Source organism: Dermochelys coriacea, chromosome 3 (genome assembly GCF_009764565.3).
Source record: "Dermochelys coriacea isolate rDerCor1 chromosome 3, rDerCor1.pri.v4, whole genome shotgun sequence".
Lineage (NCBI taxonomy): Eukaryota > Metazoa > Chordata > Testudines > Dermochelyidae > Dermochelys > Dermochelys coriacea.
In genome coordinates, this window is record NC_050070.1 from 54300253 (window position 1) to 54321330 (window position 21078).

Below are 21078 nucleotides of genomic sequence, written 5' to 3' on the forward strand. Positions count from 1 at the left end.
AGAGGAATAATCATTTCCCTCGATCTGCTTGCAATGCTCCTACTAATGCAGCCCAATATGTCATTAGCCTTTTTGGCTACAAGGGCACACTGTTGACTCATATCCAGTTTTTGGTTCACTGTAATCCTTGGGTCCTTTTCTGCAGAACTGCCACTTAACCAGTTGGTCCCCAGCCTGTAGCAGTACATGGGATTCTAAGTTCTCCTAAGTTCAGGACTCTGCACTTGTCCTTGTTAGAACTTCATCAGATTTCTTTTGGCCCAATCCTCAAATTTGTCAATGTCACTCTGGACCTTATCCCTACCTTCCAGACTATCTACCTCTCCCCCCATCTTAGTGTCATCCGCAAACTTGCTGAGGGTGCAATCCATCCCATCATCCAGATCATTAATGAAGATGTTGAACAAAAACAGTCCCAAGACAGACCCTCTGGGCACTCTGCTTGATACCAGCTGCCAACTAGACATGGAGCCATTAATCACTACCCATTGAGCCTGGCCATCTAGCCAGCTTTCTATCCACCTTATAGGCCATTCTTCCAATCCATACTTTTTTAACATGCTGGCAAGAATACTGTGGGAGATCATATCAAAAGCTTTGCTAAGTCAAGATATATCATGTCCACTGCTTTCCTCATATCCACAGAACCAGTTATCTCATTATAAAAAGCAATCAGGTTAGTCAGACATGACTTGCCCTTGGTGAATCCGTGTTGACTGTTCCTGATCACCTTCCTCTCCTCCAAGTGCTTCAAAATGGATTTCTTGAGAAACTGCTCCATGATTTTTCCAGGGACTAAGGTGAGGCTGACTGATCTGTAGTTCCCCAGGTTCTCCTTCTTCCCTTTTTTAAAGATGGGCATTATATTTTCTTTTTCCTGTCATCCGGGAAGTCCCCTGATTGGCACAATTTTTCAAAGTTATTGGTCAATGGCTCTTCCATCACATCAGCCAACTCCCTCAGCACTCTTGGATGCATTAGATCTGGACCCATGGACTTGTGCATATCCAGCGATTCTAAATAGTCCTTAATCTGTTCTTTCATCACTGAGGGCTGATCATCTCTTCCCCACACTGTGCAGCCCAGTGCAGCAATCTGGGAGCTGATCTTGTCTGTAAAGACCGAGATAAAAAAAGCATTGAGTACTTCAGCTTTTTCCATATCATTAGTCACTAGGTTGCCTCCCCCATTCAGAGAGGGTTCCACACTTTCCGTGACCTTTTTTTTTGTTGCTAAGCCTTCTTGTTACTCTTCATATCCCTTGCTAGCTGCAACTCCAGTTGTGCTTTGGCCTTTCTGATTACACTGATGGCCTTCATGCTCGAGCAATATTTTTATACTCCTCCCTAGTCATCTGTCCAAGTTTCCACTTCTTGTAAGCTTCCTTTTTGTGTTTAAGCTCACTGAAGATTTCACTGTTAAGCCAAGCTGGTCACCTGCCATATTTGCTATTCTTTCTGCACATCAGGATGGTTTGCTCCTGCACCATTAATAGTACTTCTGTAAAATACAGCCAGCTGTCCTGGACTCCTTTTCCTTTCATATTAGCCTCCCAGGGGATCCTGCCCATCAGTTCCCTGAGGGAGTCTAAGTCTGCTTTTCTGAAGACCAGGTTCCATATTCTGCTGCTCTCCTTTTTTCCTTTAGTCAGGATCCTGAACTCAACCATCTCATGGTCACTGCTGCCCAGGTTGCCACTCACTTCTACTTTCCCTACCAATTCTTCCCTGTTTGTGAGCACCAGTTCAAGAGGAGCACAGCCCCTAGTGGGTTCCTCCAGCACATGCACCAGGAAGTTGTCCCTAACTCTCTCTGAAAACTTCCTGGATTGTCTGTGCACAGGACAAGTGCAACCACTAGGCAAACTAGGTGGTCGCCTTGGGCGCCAAGAGGTTGGGAGGCGCCAAAAAGTGTCGGCTTGCGCGGGGGCGGCGAGCCATAGCCATGGAGGAGCCAGCGCGGCACAGGGAGGGCAGCAGCCCTTCAAAGGTGGCTGTGCCACCAGCGGGGAGCAGCTGTGCCCCCCACCCTTCCTGCCCAGGCTGCAGCCCGGCGCCCCCCCGGGGGCTCCTGCAGGCTGCAGCAGATGCATGCGGGCGCCAGCCCCCTTTCCCCCCCCCCGTGTGCCCCCCGGCTTCCCCCTCACCGCACTTGGGCTCTGTGGCTCCTGGTCATTTGAGCCGCTGCCAGGGCGCGGGGCCCTGAACCTGCTCCGGGAGGGGTAGTGGTGGCGGCGGCAGCTCACACCCCTGGGAGCCGCAGAGCCCGAGCTCGGTGAGGGGAGAGCTGGGGGGTGTATGGGGACAGCCGCCTGCATGTATTCTTTGCAGGAGCCTCCGGGGGGGGGGGGCGCCGGGCCACAGCCTGGGCAGGCGCGCCCCGGCTCCCCCCTCACCGCACTTGGGTTTTGCGGCTCCTGGGAGTGTGAGCCACCGCTGCCCCTCCCGCTGCCTCAGCACTCTGCAGGGGAGGGGCTGTGCACGTGGCAGCATGTTTTGCCTCCACGTGGAGCCAGCGGCTCGAGCAGCATGGGCATGGTAAGGGGAGTCCCGGGGGCCAGTCAGGGAGCAGGGGGGTTGGACGGGTCAGGAGTTCTGGGGGGGGCCCTGTTGGGGGCGGGGCTGGGGAGAGGGATCGGGGCAGTCAAGGGACAGGGAGCAGGGGGTTTGGATGGGTCAGGAGTTCTGGGGGTCCTGTCAGGGTCGGGGAGTGGTTGGATGGGGCAGGGGAGTTCCGGTGGTCTGTCTGGGCTGGGGTGTGGATAAGGGTTGGGGCAGTCAGGGGACAGGGTAGGGGCTAGGGTCCTGTGGGGCAGTTAGTGTTCAGGAGTCTCAGGAGGGGGCAGTCAGAGGACAAGGAACAGGGAGGCTTAGGTAGGGGGTGGATTTCTGGGGGCAGTTAGGGGCGGGGTCCCAGGAGGGGGCAGTCAGAGGACAAGGAGCAGGCGGGGTTGAAGGTTCTGAGGGGGGCAGTCAGGGGGTGAGAAGGGGGAGGGAGTGGATTGGGGCGGGACTGGGGTGGGGCTCTCCACCACCATGGGGGGGCGTGGCTGCTCCCCGCTAGTGGTGCCGCCACCTTTGCAGAGCTGCTGCCCCCTGCGCCGCGCTGGCTCCTCCATGGCTGGGGCTCACCGTCGCTGCAAGCAGGACGCTCTGGATCTGCAGTGCCTCCAGAAGGCAGCTCCTCCCTGCCAAGCTGCTGCAGCGTCCTAAGCCCAGCAAAGCCAGTGAGTGGACTCGGAGTGGAGGCCGCCGGGGTGGGGTGGGCTCAGCTTGGCTCGCGGGGGGGACTGTGCACTCTCCAGGGGATTTCAGGGGGCGGAGAGGTGGGGACCTGGTCTGGGGAGCAGCCCCTGGGCACGGCTGGTCCCTGGGCTCTGTAAAGGCTCGTTGGGATTTGCCCCTCAATGAACCGATGTGCAGGGGAGGTGGAGGGGGTGCACAAGGTGGAAGTTTCACCTAGGGCACAAAATAGCCTTGCACCAGCCATGTCTGTGCACTGCTGTATTGTTCTCACAGCAGATATCAGCGTGATTGAAGTCCCCCATGAGAACCAGGGCCTGTGATCTGGAAAATTCTCTTAATTTTCTGAAGAAAGCCATCTACCTCATCCTCCTGGTCTGGTGGTCTATAGCAGTTGCCCACCACTACATCACTCTTATTGCTCTCACCTCTAAACTTATTCCAAAGACTCTCAACATGCTTTTCTCCAGTTTGATACTGGAGCTCTGAGCAATCATACTGCTCTCTTACATACAGTGCAACTCCTCCACCTTTTCTCCCCACCTGTCCTTCCTGAACAGTTTATATCCATCCATGACAATGCTGCAGTCATTTGAGTTACCCCACCAAGTCTCTGTTATTCCAATTACATCAGTTCCTTGACTATGCCAAGACTTCCAATTCTTCTTGTTTATTTCTCAGGCTTCTTACGTTTGTGTACAGATACCTAAGATAACTAGCCAATTGCCCTACTTTCTACGCCCCCCTCCTTGTGCTTCCTCCGGTATCCCACTTCCCCACTTACCTCTGGGCTTAGTTCACCATCCACCAGCAAACCAAGTTTAAAGCCCTCCTCGCTAGGTTAGCAAGCCTGCCTGCAAAGATGCTCTTCCCTCTCTTCATTAGATGGATCCTATCTTTTCCTAGCAATCCTTCTTCCTGGAAAAACATTCTTCGGTTGAAGAATCCAAAGCCCTCTCTCCAGCACCACCACTATAATAAAGAACAATCATTACCATCAACAGGAAGCTGCTATCTTGAAATATAATGAAGGACACAAGAAATGCAACTCAAAAAGTGAATGAAGGACAAATGCAGAAAACAACCAAGGTTGTTGTACAGTAAATTTTAATTAATTAAACAACTGGCGGGGGGAGATTAGTAAAGTACATACTGCTATACTAATCAATAAAAAGAAAAGGAGTACTTGTGGCACCTTAGAGACTAACAAATTTATTAGAGCATAAGCTTTCGTGAGCTACAGCTCACTTCATCGGATGCATCCGATGAAGTGAGCTGTAGCTCACGAAAGCTTATGCTCTAATAAATTTGTTAGTCTCTAAGGTGCCACAAGTACCCCTTTTCTTTTTGCGAATACAGACTAACACGGCTGCTACTCTGAAACCACTAATCAATAAGAATTTGATTTTCTGAAAATTCTGCAACAACTTCTAAACTTGTGCCTTAGTCACATATTCAGATGGTGAGATGTTTATGCTGCTTCCTAAATCACATCATCAGATTGAACCAGCTGCTGGAGAAGTATTAAACTGGCAGCTCTCACACGTGACAACATTATTTCCAGTTATGAAAAATTGCAACAGTAGCAGGTGTTTCTAACACTTGTTTAGAAAATTTATATTTTAACAAATTCTTTCTGCCAAATATTGCCCTTGGAAGTATGCTCAGCTCTCTTGGAGATAAATGCAAATTCTGGCTAATGTTGAGGATATAAATAGAGCCTTATTTAGTAAAAGATAGATTCTGTTCTGCTCATACTCATGTTGAATACCACCAAGAATACAAGAAGTGGTCCCACTGAAGATGAGGAAGGGTATCAGCACCTAGTCTCATACATTTATTTAGCTATTTTATCAACAATCTCTTCAATTTTACTAATCTAAGAGGACCATATTGATTGCTGATAGCTTCTACGTGATCTAGTCACTAAACTTCATTCCTAAGAATTTCCTGATGTAGGCCTTGATTTAGCAAAGTACTTAAGCATGTACCTAACTTTAAGCAGGTGAGGAATACCATCAAATTAACATCTTGATGAATCATGGACCTAAGTACAAAGATTGGTTCTTCCTGCCTCAGTGGATTCTTTGGTTACTTGTTATTATTGGGTGGAAACCTTATCTTTAGAGGATTAACATTAGGGTTTTTTAAATATATTGTTAATAGACAGTGTTTCTTATTACTTCATAATCATAATGCTCACCTGTCTCAGGAGATGAAGACACATACTATTAGGCAGAACTGCACAATCTGATTCTGCCTAAAAGTATCTTTTTAATTTTCTGATTATTGGTTTTCATTATTCATTATGGCATTAATTAGTGTCACTGTATATAGAAATACTTAGTCTATCTCCGACATAAGCTTCTCCCACCAGTGCCAAGTAACTTCTATACTGAAAATAGAAAAGGAGAGCATAAGCTTTCGTGAGCTACAGCTCACTCAAAGTGAGCTACTTATGCTCAAATAAATTTGTTAGTCTCTAAGGTGCCACAAGTACTCTTGTTCTTTTTGCAAATACAAACTAACACAGCTGCTACTCTGAATACTGAAAATGCCACTGATGCAATACATAGGACCGGCAGCAGTACACACTAGTCCGTCCAGACTCTGATGTTTCTGAAGCACTTTATGTTTCTGAAGTGGTACAGGGATTTCATTGTTTTACTGAATGGATTTTTTTTATTGTAGAAGAATAAACAATGGTATTTTACATTTTGCGTTATAGAGATAGCCGGATCTGCTGCATTATGTAAGGCTCTCCCAAACTGGAACATGAGTTGCTAGCAATCAGTTCCACAAAAAGCCTCAAATGTTAATTCTATGGCCAATAAGGATGTTGAGTCCATGATTAGTAAGGAGAAGACATCCAGAGACCTCCAGGCCTTAGAGATGGGGCAGTTACACAAGGTATCCTACTAAAATCAAGATGGTATAGGGTTACATTAGTGCATTAATCAAGCCTTCAGCTGCAAAGCGTTTACCTTTAAATAATAATTGCTGTACAGATCAAATTGTTAATCAGTGGGTGACTAAAGCATAAAGGCCTGTAGAGACAAGGAACTCATTGGCATGAGCACTTTACCCTTTTCCAGCTCCCTGCAGGCAGTATATGCAGAATTTCACAACTAACTACTGTAGTCCAAATGACCTTGATGCCCAGTAGATTCAACCAACCATAATTGCTGCAGCTTCTGTGGGCTTTTGCAGCTATAAGGCTTGGCTCATTTTTGAAAGAGAGAACATTTAGTTATTTGCATGACAGACTTTATATGGAAATTAACTTTCAGAGATTCTGCATCAAAGTGCCACATAAAATATTCTTCAAATACCAGCAATATTCTAAGAAGTTGGTTTATAAACTAGTTCATGTCTGCAGCATAGGACAACAGAAAAGGGATTCATACCCTTGTGTGGTCTGATTCTTCACTCCATCTTGTGCAGACATATCAACCCCTCTTCAGGACAGTTACTGGATCAGGTCTCACACCTGTGCAAAGTGGGGGTAAGTACTACTGTATCAGATTGGTAGCATTTTATACCCACTCTGTGCCCATTCTCAGAGTGTTAATGACTACACAAGGTGCAAGGCAATGGAGAATCAGAGCCCTGTTGCTTTGTTATCTAGTCAAGATGTGTGCACTCATCTGAACTGCTTAGAATACATGGTGAAAGAGAAACTCCTAAAGAAACATTTAGATTTTGCAAATGAGATTTCAGTGCTTTCCTAAGATAAGATGAATGATCCTCTAATGTGTCACCGGGTGTTATGTTTCATTTAATTGTACCAAGGATAGGTTATTTTCATTTCAACTACCTCTCAGGCTTCAGCAAGGCATTTTGTCAGCCTTGTATATTCAAAGCATGGTGAATGGGTTTTCAGAGTGCAGCTATTTAATTTACAAGGTCCCACATTACACACGAAATACGATCAGAGTAAAAGTATGTGAAATTGTAAACTTCTGACAATGTTACCATTAATCAAAGAATGACCCTTTGTAATTTTTTCTTAGCTCTTGTATGTTCAGTCCATCATTGTTGCCTCCTAATGAACACTAAGGAGTGGCATTTTATTCAATGTTATATCTGTACTCTTCCCCTCATAATACACCTTTAGGAAGCCATTAATCTGGTTTTCTTTAATATTGTACAACCTAAATCATGTAGATTCAGTGCAGCAACTCAGTATAGCTAGTAAAAAAAACCCAGTCCTCTGACTGAACACTGCAAATGCAATACTGCTTCATGTGTATTTCACTGGTATCATCATGTAAACCTTTTCCCTTTGTAATCAGGATTGTATCAGAAACCTTTTCTTTTGTTTTTCATTACGGCTTTTCCTAATCATTTAAGCTTTTTAGTATTCAGAGCTCTAATTTAATGTTTAGTTCATGCCAGATAAAAGGAAATGGATTTCAGATTCTTTCTCAGATGCCAATCTAATTAAACACCTACTGCAGAAAAATAAAGTGACATATGTAACAGAGCATAGAGGTGTTTATGTAGTTTACGTAGTAGTTTTCAGGTGTATAATGATGATTAAAGTAGTGGATTGTTTGTTTATTTACTCATTATAAAGCAACTGAGCTTGGTGCTATGCAAAGCAAAGACAGACTTTCAGTTTAAATTACTCTTATGGGAGTTAAGTATCATTCAGTAATGAGAGATGAGAAAAAGAGCAGCTAAAACAATCCAGCTGAAAATTAAACAATTCAATTACCTAGTACAGTAGCTGGGGCAAGCCCAATGTTAATATGCACAAAATGAGAAGGTGACTTTCTCTGGATTTGTTCTGTATAATCAGCTGCTCTTGCACTTTGCCACTTCTGGAACTAAGCCCCTCTTCCCTTCCCCCCGCCCCCCCCCCCAGAGCTTAGCCCTTGAGGCGAGGTCCTTTGGTTTTGGTGGCAAGATGGAACATACAGGATATAGTGCATTTTTATTATAATAAAAAAAAACAATCAGTATATATAATATAATAAAAACAGCTAGTTCCCCTTAGCAGTGGGAACAAGGATACACTGCAAGTCTGAAAGCATCAGTATTAATTTACTTGCAGAATTCCAGAAGATTCTGAGTAATAAGATAACTTCCTCCAGAGTCAAACTCCATCTTCATTTTTGAGCCATCCCTTTGCCAGAACCAAAGTGAAGCCTCTGTAAAGCTTAATTTAAGATCCTTTTAAAATTACATTATAGAGATTAATACCTGTCCTGCATCATCTTTTCTTTTAACTGGATAACTAAAGATCATCTCTTGTCTTTTCACCATATTCCACCTTTCTTCTTTATGTATTATACGGTATAGCATCTTCATAGTATATTAGCTCAGAGATGATGTGTGGATACTGAGACATTTGAATAAATATGTGAGTGGGAGAAATCTTTCTTGACTATGGGCCAATTCATAGAATCTTTGGATGTTGAGTACAATCAGTTGTGTGCAGTGGAGTTCCACTGGAATTAGGGAGGAGACTCAGGTCATCAAATGGCACTGCTAATGCTCTGGTAGCAGCTGTGTGCAGGTTGGGATTGGCTGGTGGACCCAGATTTGCAGGTTGGGGTTGGCTGGTGGACCTGGATGTGCAGGTTGGGGTTGGCTGTGGATTCGCATAGTTGCAGACCCACTCACTATATCTGTCCCAGTTTTTCCTAACCACACGGCTATGGGGTTCTTTCTCAGTGTCTCCTGTTGAAGCTGTTCCTCTTTATATACTACTGTCATTGGGACAGAGAATGAACACATTCTATAGCGCGGTGGTTAGGGCAGTCACCTGGGATGTGGGAGATCCAACTTCAGGTACCTGCTTCTAGTGACTATTTAATTAGTTCTATACTGTGGAACAGCTTCAACAAGAGAGACTGAGAGAAATCTGTTCCAGAATATCCCATAGTCCAGTGGCTGGACCACTCTCCTGGGAGGTTGGAGACCCAAGTTAGAATTGCTGCTCCACATTAAGCAGAGGGGACGGGAAGTGAATGGGGGTCTCTCACATCCTAGATGAGTGCTCTAACCACTGGGCTAATAGTTATAAGGTGGGCACCACTTTCTCCTCTGGCCATTTTGGGAATCTAGCCTGAAAATTTTTTTTGACTGAAACTACATAGTGAGGTATGTCAAATTCACAAACAGTTTCGGGTTGACTGAAACTGCATTTTTCAGTAAATAAATTATTTGTCTGAAAAAAATGTGACCAGTTCTAATTCTGATGTCATATACCAAACTTCTTCATAGGAGCCTCATGGAGTCATTCACCAGTACTTTGTGTTGCAAGCATCTCAACAGTTTGTTCAAGCACGAGTCCACTTCTGATGTCTGAAAAAGAACTCTCATCACACGCTGTTCCCCTGGCACTGCCTTAGGTCTTCACATCAATCAAGTTGAAGATAGTATATCATCAACTGCCACCACTTTAAAAACAAAAACATAAATATTGTTTGGAAAGAGAAAAAATCTCTATCACATTTTCTACAGTGCTGCAAACTGGAAGTGGAGCCTTCCAAAAAGTATACCTAACCGGTAGGAAGGGTCCTTTATTCCATCACTACCCTCAGGCCAGGCCTACATTGCAAACTTACATCAGTATAACTACATCGCTCAGGGTTGTGAAAAATCCACATCACTGAGTGATGCAATTATACCGATTTAACTCCTGGTGTAGACAGTGCTATATCTGTGGGGTGGCTTTTACTGGTGACATAGCTACCGCCTCTTGCAGAGATAGATTAACTATGATGACGGAAGAAACTCTCATGTAAGGGTAGTATCGTCTTCACTGAAGTGCTACAATGGTACAGCAACACTTGTGTAGCTGCAGTGTTTTAAGTGTAGATCTGCCCTAAGAGATTGTAAGGAGTACAATACCTGAAATCAGATAATAGAATTTATTTTGCAGTTGCTAACATATATATGTTTTGGAAAATTAGATGGAATGAATGTGAAATGTAAAGCAATTCTGTGTGAGTTTAATACACTGAAGAAGTTGTTCAAAGGTAGCCTGGCCAAGAAAAAGAGAAACACATCTAAAACTGTGAAAGTCTAGAAGATATACTGCATCCCGCAAAGTAGAGTAAATACTTTGTAGAGTAACACAGGCATCACTGATGGCAATATTTGGCCATTACCATTTACCAACAGATTGTAAGTAGGCTTTGAAGATTTTTATTAGTAAATGTTGACTTTACCTACACACACAAACTGATGAAAAAATATTTCCATTGATAATAAAAAAAATTTACAGTAAGGCAAAGTAAGAAAAATACTACTAGAGAACTTATTATTGTTTTATTCAAGGATATTTACGCTGTATATTTTGACATATGTTTACCGATTTGTGTTTTAATGGTTATCAAACTTTAACTTTTTGAATAACAGCATCTTCTGTCATTAAATAATTGTTGTGTGTCCCCAATTGCTGATCTCCCCCTAATTTCTTGCAATTGTGAATATTTACATTGATAAAAACCAAAAAAGATTAAAAATAAACGTTGATATTATCTGTTGAATTTATAAAAAAAAAGAAAATTGCATTTTGCCAAACCTATTTGTAAGAGGTAAATACATCGTTGCAAGATTCTTTTTGCCCACTTGTCCTGAGCAGGTGTTTTCAAAAAAATGTCAGCTGAGTAGATGTCATTAACTTTTTCAGTATTTTTATTCATTGTAGTCAATTTTTTTTTCATTTTCAATGTAGTCAAAATTTTGGGTCAGCTTCAGTTAAATAAAAAAGGGGGGGAGCTAATTAATTAATTAAAAAATAGATCATACCATCAGTATAGCAGCCTCTGTTTTAATGATTGTAGTGTTACATTCACAATAATTCATGTTCTTCGACATTTCCATTTGTTAATATGCCGCATATGTATATAAAAACCAGTACACGATTACACTGTGAAAGTTTGCAGAGGTAAACCGGAGGTTGTGCCACATGGGTAGGGGCCAGTTTAAATTATTGGCTCCTGAGGAGGTTTGGGAGGCAGTTTGGGATTGAGAGATAAGCACATAATCCATCTGTTCCTGCTAAAATGATCCACAGTAAAATAATTAACAACATGGACATTTATATTGTTGTTGTGAAGAATATGGAAATTATCTGCATTAATTTTATGAATTATAAATATAAATATATATATATATATATTTAGAGGTTATTGTGTTGCTGGGTAATGGGTAACTAAAAGTTAAATCAGCCTTAGTTAACTTGGATCTGCAGGATCCAAAAGTTAATGGCTATAGACAGCTCCAGTGGCCAGTACTCAGACAATGGAGTTGATAATTCTTTGGAGGCTTACCTCCACTAATGTGGAATCAGGGGCTGGCTGGCCCCATGATGGGGGTGAGTTTCCAATCTTGAAGTTTCCAGGGTTTCAAGGTGAGAACCTTCAAAGAGCTTGAAAGCAGTTAAAAAGCTGATCCTCTGGTGAGTCAGTCAGTCAGAGACAGAGGGCTTACAGAGAGAAACAGAGTAAGGGCACGGCTACGCTAGAATTTACAGGAGTGGATGCAGCTGCACTGCTGTAAGCTCTCTAATGTAGCCACTCTAAGCTGATGGAAGAGAACTCTCCCATCAGCTTAACTACTTCCAACCTTCCCTCTCCCCCCAAAGCAGCAGAAGTATGTCAGGGGGAGAAATTCTGCTGCCAACATAGCACTGTCTACACTGGCATTTATGATGGTGTAACTTATGTTGATCAGGAGGGTGATTTATTCACACCTCAGAGCGACATAAATTATGTCAAGATAAACTGAAGTGTAGACATAGCTTAATTTAGTTCCCACAAAAGTGGGGGATACGAAGGCTAAATCAGGCCTACCTACTTGCATGAGGCAAATGCTAAATATAAGTAAGAAAACATGCATCTATTCTTGTTATTTTAACTCCTTTCTCTCTGCTTCTGATATTCCTATGAATAATTAAAGCATAATATGTCACTGTGTTTACCAGCTGGTCACAGCTCTTGGAGAGAAGTCAACAGAAGGGGGCCAAACCCAGCTGGACCTGTTGAGGAAACACGGTAAACAGAGGGTACTATAAAGTGGTGACCAAGAAAAAGTGGGGTGAATTTCATGATTCCACTCTGGGCCAAGACATCATTGATTTGGTTCACATTTGATTCAATTTTCATTAACTTTGTAAAATGAACAAATTGTGGATTCCACAGCAGCAGAATAAGAGAATTGATGGGTCCCTGATTTTGAAAAAAGTCAGCAGACCAGATTTTGTGTTTGGACTGTTAAATTTTTGTGTAAGTTTTGCAAAGTTGTGTTAGTGCCTGGACCAATGGTATATTGTTAGCACTCTGTACCAGAGAAGAGAACAGAGTTCAGTTTTCAGATCTTGCCTATTTTATCTCTTGAATATATTTCAGGATGTGTGGAATGGGTTGAATCACAGAAACTCCCTGGGTGTTGCCACCTGATGTGCCAAGACTACTTCTGCTCCTGCTTTCCGACCCTGTCAGCTTAGGACTTCAGCACCGTGCCTGGTTTGAGCCAGACCCACTAGCCTCTTGCAAACCCAGACCCAGGTCTGAACCACATCCCCTAACAGCTGTAGGCTTAACTGAAAGCAATTTAAGAAGTGTGCCTGTCTTTAACACTCAGATGCCCAACTCCCAATGGGGTCCAAACCCCAAGTAAATCTGTTTTACCCCATATAAAGCTTATACAGGGTAAACTCATAAATTGTTTGCCCTCTATAACACTGATAGAGAGAGATGCACAGCTGTTTTGCCCCCCCCCAAGTATTAATATATACTCTGGGTTAATTAATAAGTAAAAAGTGATTTTATTAAATACTGAAAGTAGGATTTAAGTGGTTCCAAGTAGTAACAGACAGAAAAAAGTGAATTACCAAGCAAAATAAAATAAAACCTGCGAGTCTAAGTCTAGTACAGTAATAAAACTGAATATAGATAAAAGCTCACTCTTAGGGATGTTTCAATAAGTTTCTTTCACAGACCAGATGCCTTCCTAGTCTGGGCACAATCCTTTCCACTGCTACAGCCCTTGTTCCAGCTTAGGTGGTAGCTAGGGGATTTCTCATGATTGCTGCCTCCCTTTGTTCTGTTCCACTCACTTATATATCTTTTGCATAAGGCAGGAATCCTTTGTCCCTCTGGGTTCCCACTCTCCTTCTCAATGGAAAAGCAGCAGGTTAAAGATGGATTCCATTTCAGGTGACATGATAACATGTCACTGTAAGACTTCCAGTACCCAGTTGCCAGCACACAGGCATACAGGAAGACTTACAAGTAAAACAAAAAGAAAAGGAGTACTTGTGGCACCTTAGAGACTAACAAATTTATTTGAGCATAAGCTTTCGTGAGCTACAGCTCACTTCGTCGGATGCTGTAGCTCAGGAAAGCTTATACTCCAATAAATTTGTTAGTCTCTAAGGTGCCACAAGTACTGCTTTTCTTTTTGCGAATACAGACTAACATGGCTGCTACTCTGAAACAAGTAAAACAAAGCCTCTACGGTCAATTGTCCTACTTAATGGGAGCCATCAAGATTCCAAACCACCATTAATGGCCCACACTTTGCATAATTACAATATGCCCTCAGAGTTATATTTCATATTTCTAGTTTCAGGTACAAGAATGATACATTCATACAAATAGGATGACCACATTCAGTAGATTATACGCTTTGTAATGATATCTTACAAGAGACCTTTTGCATGAAGCATGTTCCAGTTACATTATAGTCACACTCATGAGCATATTTTTATAAAATCATATAGAATGTGTCACAATGTGCTATTCTGTTACATGATTCCCTTGCAATGATACTTGCAATAGTAATGTCATAGTCTATGAAATTTTCAGTAAACTAGGAAGAACCAATAATATTGCACTCTGGTGAAAGAAGGGAAATTTGATTTAAAATAATTGGGACTTTTTCTCAGTTACATTAAGGTTTCTTTATGCACCTCTGGAAGAATTAAGAAATGTAAAGGAAGTAGATATTACCTCCCAATAATACCCTCTGTGCAGGAGATCTCCCTGGCTGCTACAGATTTACCATAAGGGCTTCATGCTGGCTCTTCTCCCAGCCATCAGAGCAGGGAGAGGGTGCTTGTCCAAGCATACCGCACATAGGTTATTCTTTGCTTCCCACGGTTCACAGAGGGCTATGGGAAACAAAGCATAAATTAGAGCAGTGTTTTGACTGCTCTTAACATACACTGGGGTTCAAACAAATTCCTTGCTGCCCCAAAATACCCCAAGTAAGGGAATGGAGTAATGAGAATCAGGTCCATTATCTCTATGTTAAATACTTCAAAAGCCTGTTTAATTGAGGCATTCAGCAAAGAAAACTGGGTTCAACTCAACTTTTATTTCTGCTTTGAAGTCACGTTTAAGGGTTTCTAAACCATCCAAAAGGAGTGAATATTCTAACTTCCATTTTCCAGACGATGTGTGACTCAGAAGTATACAACCTGAAGAGAAGAAAAGGAGTACTTGTGGCACCTTAGAGACTAACAAATTTATTTGAGCATAAGCTTTCGTGAGCTACAGCTCACTTCATCGGATGCTCACGAAAGCTTATGCTCTAATAAATTTGTTAGTCTCTAAGGTGCCACAAGTACTCTTTTTCTTTTTTGTGAATACAGACTAACACGGCTGCTACTCTGAAACCTGAAGAGAAAGAGAGAGAGTGAACTGTGAAGTTTTTTGGATTAAGTTAGAGTGAACCTCATTCAAGTTATTACCATTTTAGTAATTCTTATAATTTTGTTACACTGTTTCTGTGAGCATCACTGAGTTAACAGATGGAAAGGGGGCTTTATAGGAGCAATGAGGCCTTTCAAACAGTTCTAGCATAGGATATATAAATGCCACTAGCATTTAAGGACTAAATTCACAAGGGGATTTATACACTTACCTGCCCCTTTAGGCACCTAAATCTAAAATTATATCATCAAAACAATTGCTCAGCTGCTACTTAACCCTGTAGATGCTTAAAATGCCTAAGTTTATGCTAATAAAGTCCCCTAGACACCTAAAAATCTGTCCGTGAGCATGTGGACAGCTGCCTAAATCCTAATGCCTGGCTGCCTACCTCATGCCTAAGCCCCAGTATGATCCTTAAACTGAGCAGTCTGCAGAGCCCAGTATAGTTGGCCATTTTAGAACACATGTACTAGATTAGGCCCAGCACAAAACACAGTTGGAGGAAGAGGTAACAGTGGTGCCCACTTTATAATCTTTAGCCCAAAGACTGGAGCACTCACTCAGGATGTGGAAGACCCATATCTCCCATTTCTCAGTAAAGTACCCTAGTCACTGGGCTATGGGATTTTGAAGGTGGGTTTCTCACCTGCTGAAGCTATTCCACTCTGTATAAATAATTAAAGAATCATCGGGCAAAAGAAAAAGTGAGAGTGACTCTGTTCAACAGTGGATATGGCACTCACCATGGAGGCAGGCGACCTGGGTTAAAATCTCTAGTCCAAATCAGGAAGACAGGGTCTCCCACATCCTCTAACTATTGGCTAAAGATGATAAGAAGTGCACCTGCTCCTCAGCTTTTTTGTGAGAAAGGGCTAAGCCTATAACCCCCAAAGAGGGTTCACAGCGTAAAATCCTCAGCAGAAGTAGGCACCTATGCCTCTTTTAGGAGCAGGGCTTAGCACACACTGTCAAGCTGCCTGGAGTGGCTCAAAGGCATGGATACCAACTAAGAAGCAGGGTACGCATCCCAAATTGGTTGCAGATACAGACTAACATGGCTGCTACACTGAAACCTGTCAAATTGGTTGTGAGTTCTATACATAGATTTCACCAACAAAGCAACAGGTGTGTGTCACATTGTCTGGACTAGGGCATGAACTCTTTAGACTAGGGGTGGGCAAACTTTTTAGCCTGAGGGCCACATCGGGTTTCTGAAATTGTATGGAAGGCTGGTTAAGGGAGGCTGTGCCCCCTCAAACATCCAGGTGTGGCCCGGCCCCCAACCCCTATCTGACCACCCCTGCTTCTCGCCCCCTGATGGCCCCCCCGGGACTCCTGCCCCATCCACCCCTCCCTGTCCCCTGACCGCCCCCGGACCCTCCCGCTCCTGACTGCCCCTGCTGCCCCATCCTATCCCCCCTCTCCTTCCTAACTGCCCCCCCGGGATCCCTGCCCCCATTCAACCCCCCTGTTTCCTGCCCTCTGAGCGCCCCGACCCCTTGCAGCCCCACCTCCCAAGCATTGCACTGGCAACGCAGTGAGCTGAGGCTGTGGGGGGAGGAGGAACAGCAGGGGAGGGGCTGGGGGCTAGCCAGGAGCTCAGGGGACTGGCAGGAGGGTCCCGTGGACCGGATGTGACCCGCGAGCCATAGTTTTCCCACCTCTGCCTTAGACACTACAACGCACTTAACATGGAGCCACCAACAGTCCCCTGGGGTATTCTGGTCTATCTTGCCACACAGGTAAGCTTGCCTTTGGGATAGCTGGTCCCTTACACCAATGACAACAATATTCATGTTACTCCCAAAGGACCAGTCACTTACCCCAGGTCAATTGCACTCTAGATCTTACACCAAAGACAGTGCTTGTAGCCAATCCTGTAATACACTATCTAAAAATTTACTAACTAAGAAAAAGAAATAGGGTTATTTACAAGATTGAGGCAGACGAACATACACATACAAGGTTAGATTTCAAAAGATGGTGGAAACTTCTCTAATAAGCATGCTCTATATGTCGTTTATGGCTAGCCAGGCCAGCACTGCATATCTTTTGCTTATGCTTAGTAATCCTTGCCCCTCGGAGACCAAGGTACAGTTTCTTCTTGTCAGGGATGTTGATTCCCTTCCCCCAGAGTTCAAGCTGATGGGATGAGTCCACATGCACATCTCCTCTTCATAGGTGTGGTGGGCAGTAATTAACAAAGTCTTTGTTCTTTGCTATTTCACAATGGCTCATCTGGTTTCAATGGGTTTTCTTGATGGGCAGTACCTAACAACTTCTCTAGCAAGACAGAATTTTACATTACTTAATGCTTCTTTCCTGTTTGGTGAGTTCACAGGTACAGAGGTTTGCAATACAAACATTCAGTATAATCTTATAACATGGGGCACAGATATAATAAGTGAGATAATACATGCAGTAACATATACGAATTTCATAAAGTCTAAACACTAAACACATTTTTACAAATCTAATAATTATTTTAACAATACTTTCACACAGGTGAGCCAACCTGGTTTCCAGCTATGCATTTGTCAGTGTTCAGTTGAGACCTAGGGGCCTTGGCATGAGCTGGCACCTGGTCTGCCAATGTCACACATATCTCTCTCCTTAACATCTGCTCTTGGCTAGCATAGGCAGCTCCCTGATCAGTGTGCTGGATTTTGTAGGTGCATAACTCTCCCCACACCTGTATGGCACATAACTCAGGGATGTGGATTCTATTAGGGGGCAGAGCACTTCAAGTTACAAATTGCATTTGAGGATCAAGCCTAAATGTTTTCACCTGGTCAAATATAGGGAAATTTTGCTTTGTATCACACCTCTTTAAAATTCAAGTACATCAGACTACATCCACATGGCTGAATAGTTCACACATTTATGCATTGCACTAGAGCGTGTAAAAACTTAAAGAACACAGAATTTACAGGAAAGAAGCATCAAGTCAATCCCTCTCTGTCTCACGAATTTTTTAAGCTTTTTTGAACCTCTTGAAAAGTTCACAAGCCTTTGAACCAGGCTTTCACAGCTCTACTTCCCTGCGGTGTAGAGCATGTCAAAATGCATTGAACTGCTGACTGCAGCTGGCTTGATAAACTGAGATATTTGTTTCTTTGAATTTTATGCATTTGACCAGTTTTGCATTTTTAATGAAATGCCTATGGCTCAACACAGCAGAAAACAATGAAGAGGCTCTGATTCTCCTGTCTCTTACACCAGTTTTATAGCAGTGTGACTCCACTTATGTCAGTGAAATTAATCCTGATTTACAATGGTGTAAGTGAGATCAGAATCAGGACAGTCTTTTATAATAAAAGAATTTATTTTATTTAAAAAAAATCTCTTCCATGGTATTTACTCAAATGCATTAAATACATAGCTAAACACACTAAGCTAATAGCACATCGTATTGTTCCACGCTCTGGTTCAATTTTCTCAGTCTGATTAGCTAGCAATTTGAACAATTATACCTAAATGGATCCAATGCTGATTTCACTGCTTATTTTATTATAGCACTAAAACAGGTACAGTGCTATCGCAATGCTTGTTTACAATATTACTCATAAACAATTTTTTACACACTCTATTTCAATTTCCCAGCTTGATTAGCTACCAATCTGTACTAAAACACTCAAGCTAAAAGGAAAGGCTAATTGCTCGGAGTTTTTTAGCTCGTTTGCATGCAACGGGATTTATTGGTGCTAATGAATTTCCAAAACTGTATGACTTCTCTCTTACTCTCTTTCTACCTCTCTGATAATTCTCTCTGCTAATTAAAAATGCACAGAGTTTCATAATGAGGAGGAGCTTTAGATCCTGAAAACAGATCCACATGAGAGGAACTGTATGTCCCCACTGAAGTAATGTAGGACTCCATTAGCCTGGATCAATTTGCATGACCAGGGAGTTAAAAGGTACAGGTGTATCCTCTACAGGCTCCAGTGTGAACATGGTCTTTTCAGTAAAATAGCTTTATTTTTTGTGCCAATCACACGTTACTGATTCAATGATAGGCTGAAATCATTTCAGAATGTTCAAAATAAAAGGGTATGGAAAGATGACTTCTTGAGGTCAGGTTTCAGAGTAGCAGCCGTGTTAGTCTGTATTCGCAAAAAGAAAAGGAGTACTTGTGGCACCTTAGAGACTAACAAATTTATTAGAGCATAAGCTTTCGTGAGCTACAGCTCACTTCATCGGATGCATTTGGTGGAAAAAACAGAGGAGAGATTTTTCCTCTGTTTTTTCCACCAAATGCATCCGATGAAGTGAGCTGTAGCTCACAAAAGCTTATGCTCTAATAAATTTGTTAGTCTCTAAGGTGCCACAAGTACTCCTTTTCTTTTTTCTTGAGGTCAGATGCATTTCCTAAGACTGGCACCAATATATAATGTGTCATTAAATTGCTCTCGTTACTTACTTCACAGTAGTCATGGCTCCATTTTATAATAAAGCTGAAAAATTGTAAATGCTATAAGGAATGGCTAATTATAGATGTAATGATAAAATATAATATTTCAGAAAATATGCTATCTCCTGTGTTATGTAGGATGTCAGACTACATGATTTAATGATCAGATTAATGGCCTCTCCTGGCCTTAAACTCTATGAATCTACAATGAAATGTAACAGGAACCTAAAGGTCTTGTGTGAGATATAGTGGGGAGTGTTTTTAGTTAACACATAAGAAAGTAATGGAAGCTGATGCTCCTTTGTAAGCCATTTGTTACTAGTTCAATAAAGCAGAGGTAACTTGATTTTTATTCAACATAGAGTTGAAGTAAATACTGCATAATAATTATAAGAATTAATAAGAAAAATTAAAAGAAAGAAGGGGACTATAAAAGAAATATTTGACTGCAAAAGGATATAAAAACTGACTTTTCATGCTAGCCATTCAAGGAGTTGGATTTGTTGGAATCTGTGCTTTGTTCACTACAGGAGCTCTATGAAGTTGAATATAGAGTTGGGAAATACAGGTTTGTGGCTTAATTCTTCATGCCATAAGAAGGCAGAACAAATATTTTAATGCTTATTTAAAAGTAAAGACAATGACGCTGATAAATAGTAATGGAGAAGACTGATGGATATTTTATCTCCAAAGAGAACCTGGTTCATGAGAGAGCATGTTTATACCAGACAAACCATAAGCCTGGGGGATACAAAATAAATATTTTTAAAGGTTCTGCATGTATTAGCTGACAACTGTGAGATGGGAAAGGGAAAGTAGGAACATGTCAAGAACTGGGATCTCAGAACAAGAACTTTCCTAGAAATTACAATTAGCATTTTGCAGGCCACATGGCCAAAAGCTGCAAGTTGGATAAGATATCCTTTTCAAGAACAGGTCCTTTCAGAGTTGTATATCACACACCGGAAGTGAGAGAAGTTAGACCATGTGGAAGGGATGATATCATTCTTTCATGCATCAGTTGTCCAGATTATTTAGTGAGTCATGACTCAGTGTGTAAACTGGTGGGCTATCTCACCAGCACAGGAAAGGATCAGTGGCGTGCCTGAGTCTGTTTCAGGCCCTTGCCTCAGAGCACAATATATTATTGAAACACAAAAACTCATGAAGCAACATAAGACAAAGGATTCTCCTGTGTAAAGCAGACTGCAGTCCCCAAAGCCTTTCCCCTTGCTTCCCTCGTTAATCTCCTGCTGCATCAAACAGGCTGCCCATAGTCACTTCCTAGTTGTTCACACAGTTGTATTGAAATTTGATTTAAAGTTGCTGCAAAAACTGATGCTATTACTATATCCAAATTAATGCATCAAAATCTACATAATCTTCCTAGTTTAAACCCTCTTTGAGTCTATCTTAGACAGTCCAAAGGAGAACATTAATTATAAAGGGTAGTATCTAACTAAAACTAAAGATAAATGTATCAGTTCTCAAATTACCAAGTTTTGTTGATTTGGTATCTAGGCAGATATATACCAACCTGTCAGAAACGTTACATACTTTGATGAAATTCGTGAAAGAACCTCGCATTTCAGTACAACAAGCTCCCACCCATTCAACAAAGTGAAACGCCTCTTATCTAATATATTCATAACTACCTTCTGTGATCCCTTCTAGGCTAACAGGTAACCTTTGGAAGTGCATGTTCCTGTATCTGTGTATTAGGACTAGTATTATTGCACACTCATAA

The 21078-nt window shown here is 42.2% G+C and overlaps 1 long non-coding RNA gene across 1 annotated transcript; it reads left to right on the plus strand.

The window, feature by feature from the left end:
* Positions 1-3088: 3088 nt before the first annotated feature.
* On the plus strand, positions 3089-10520 carry LOC122459654. The gene is made up of 3 exons (XR_006280476.1): positions 3089-3226; positions 6687-6747; positions 9477-10520. It is a non-coding gene; the product is annotated as an uncharacterized LOC122459654 (long non-coding RNA).
* The last annotated feature ends 10558 nt before the right edge of the window (positions 10521-21078 follow it).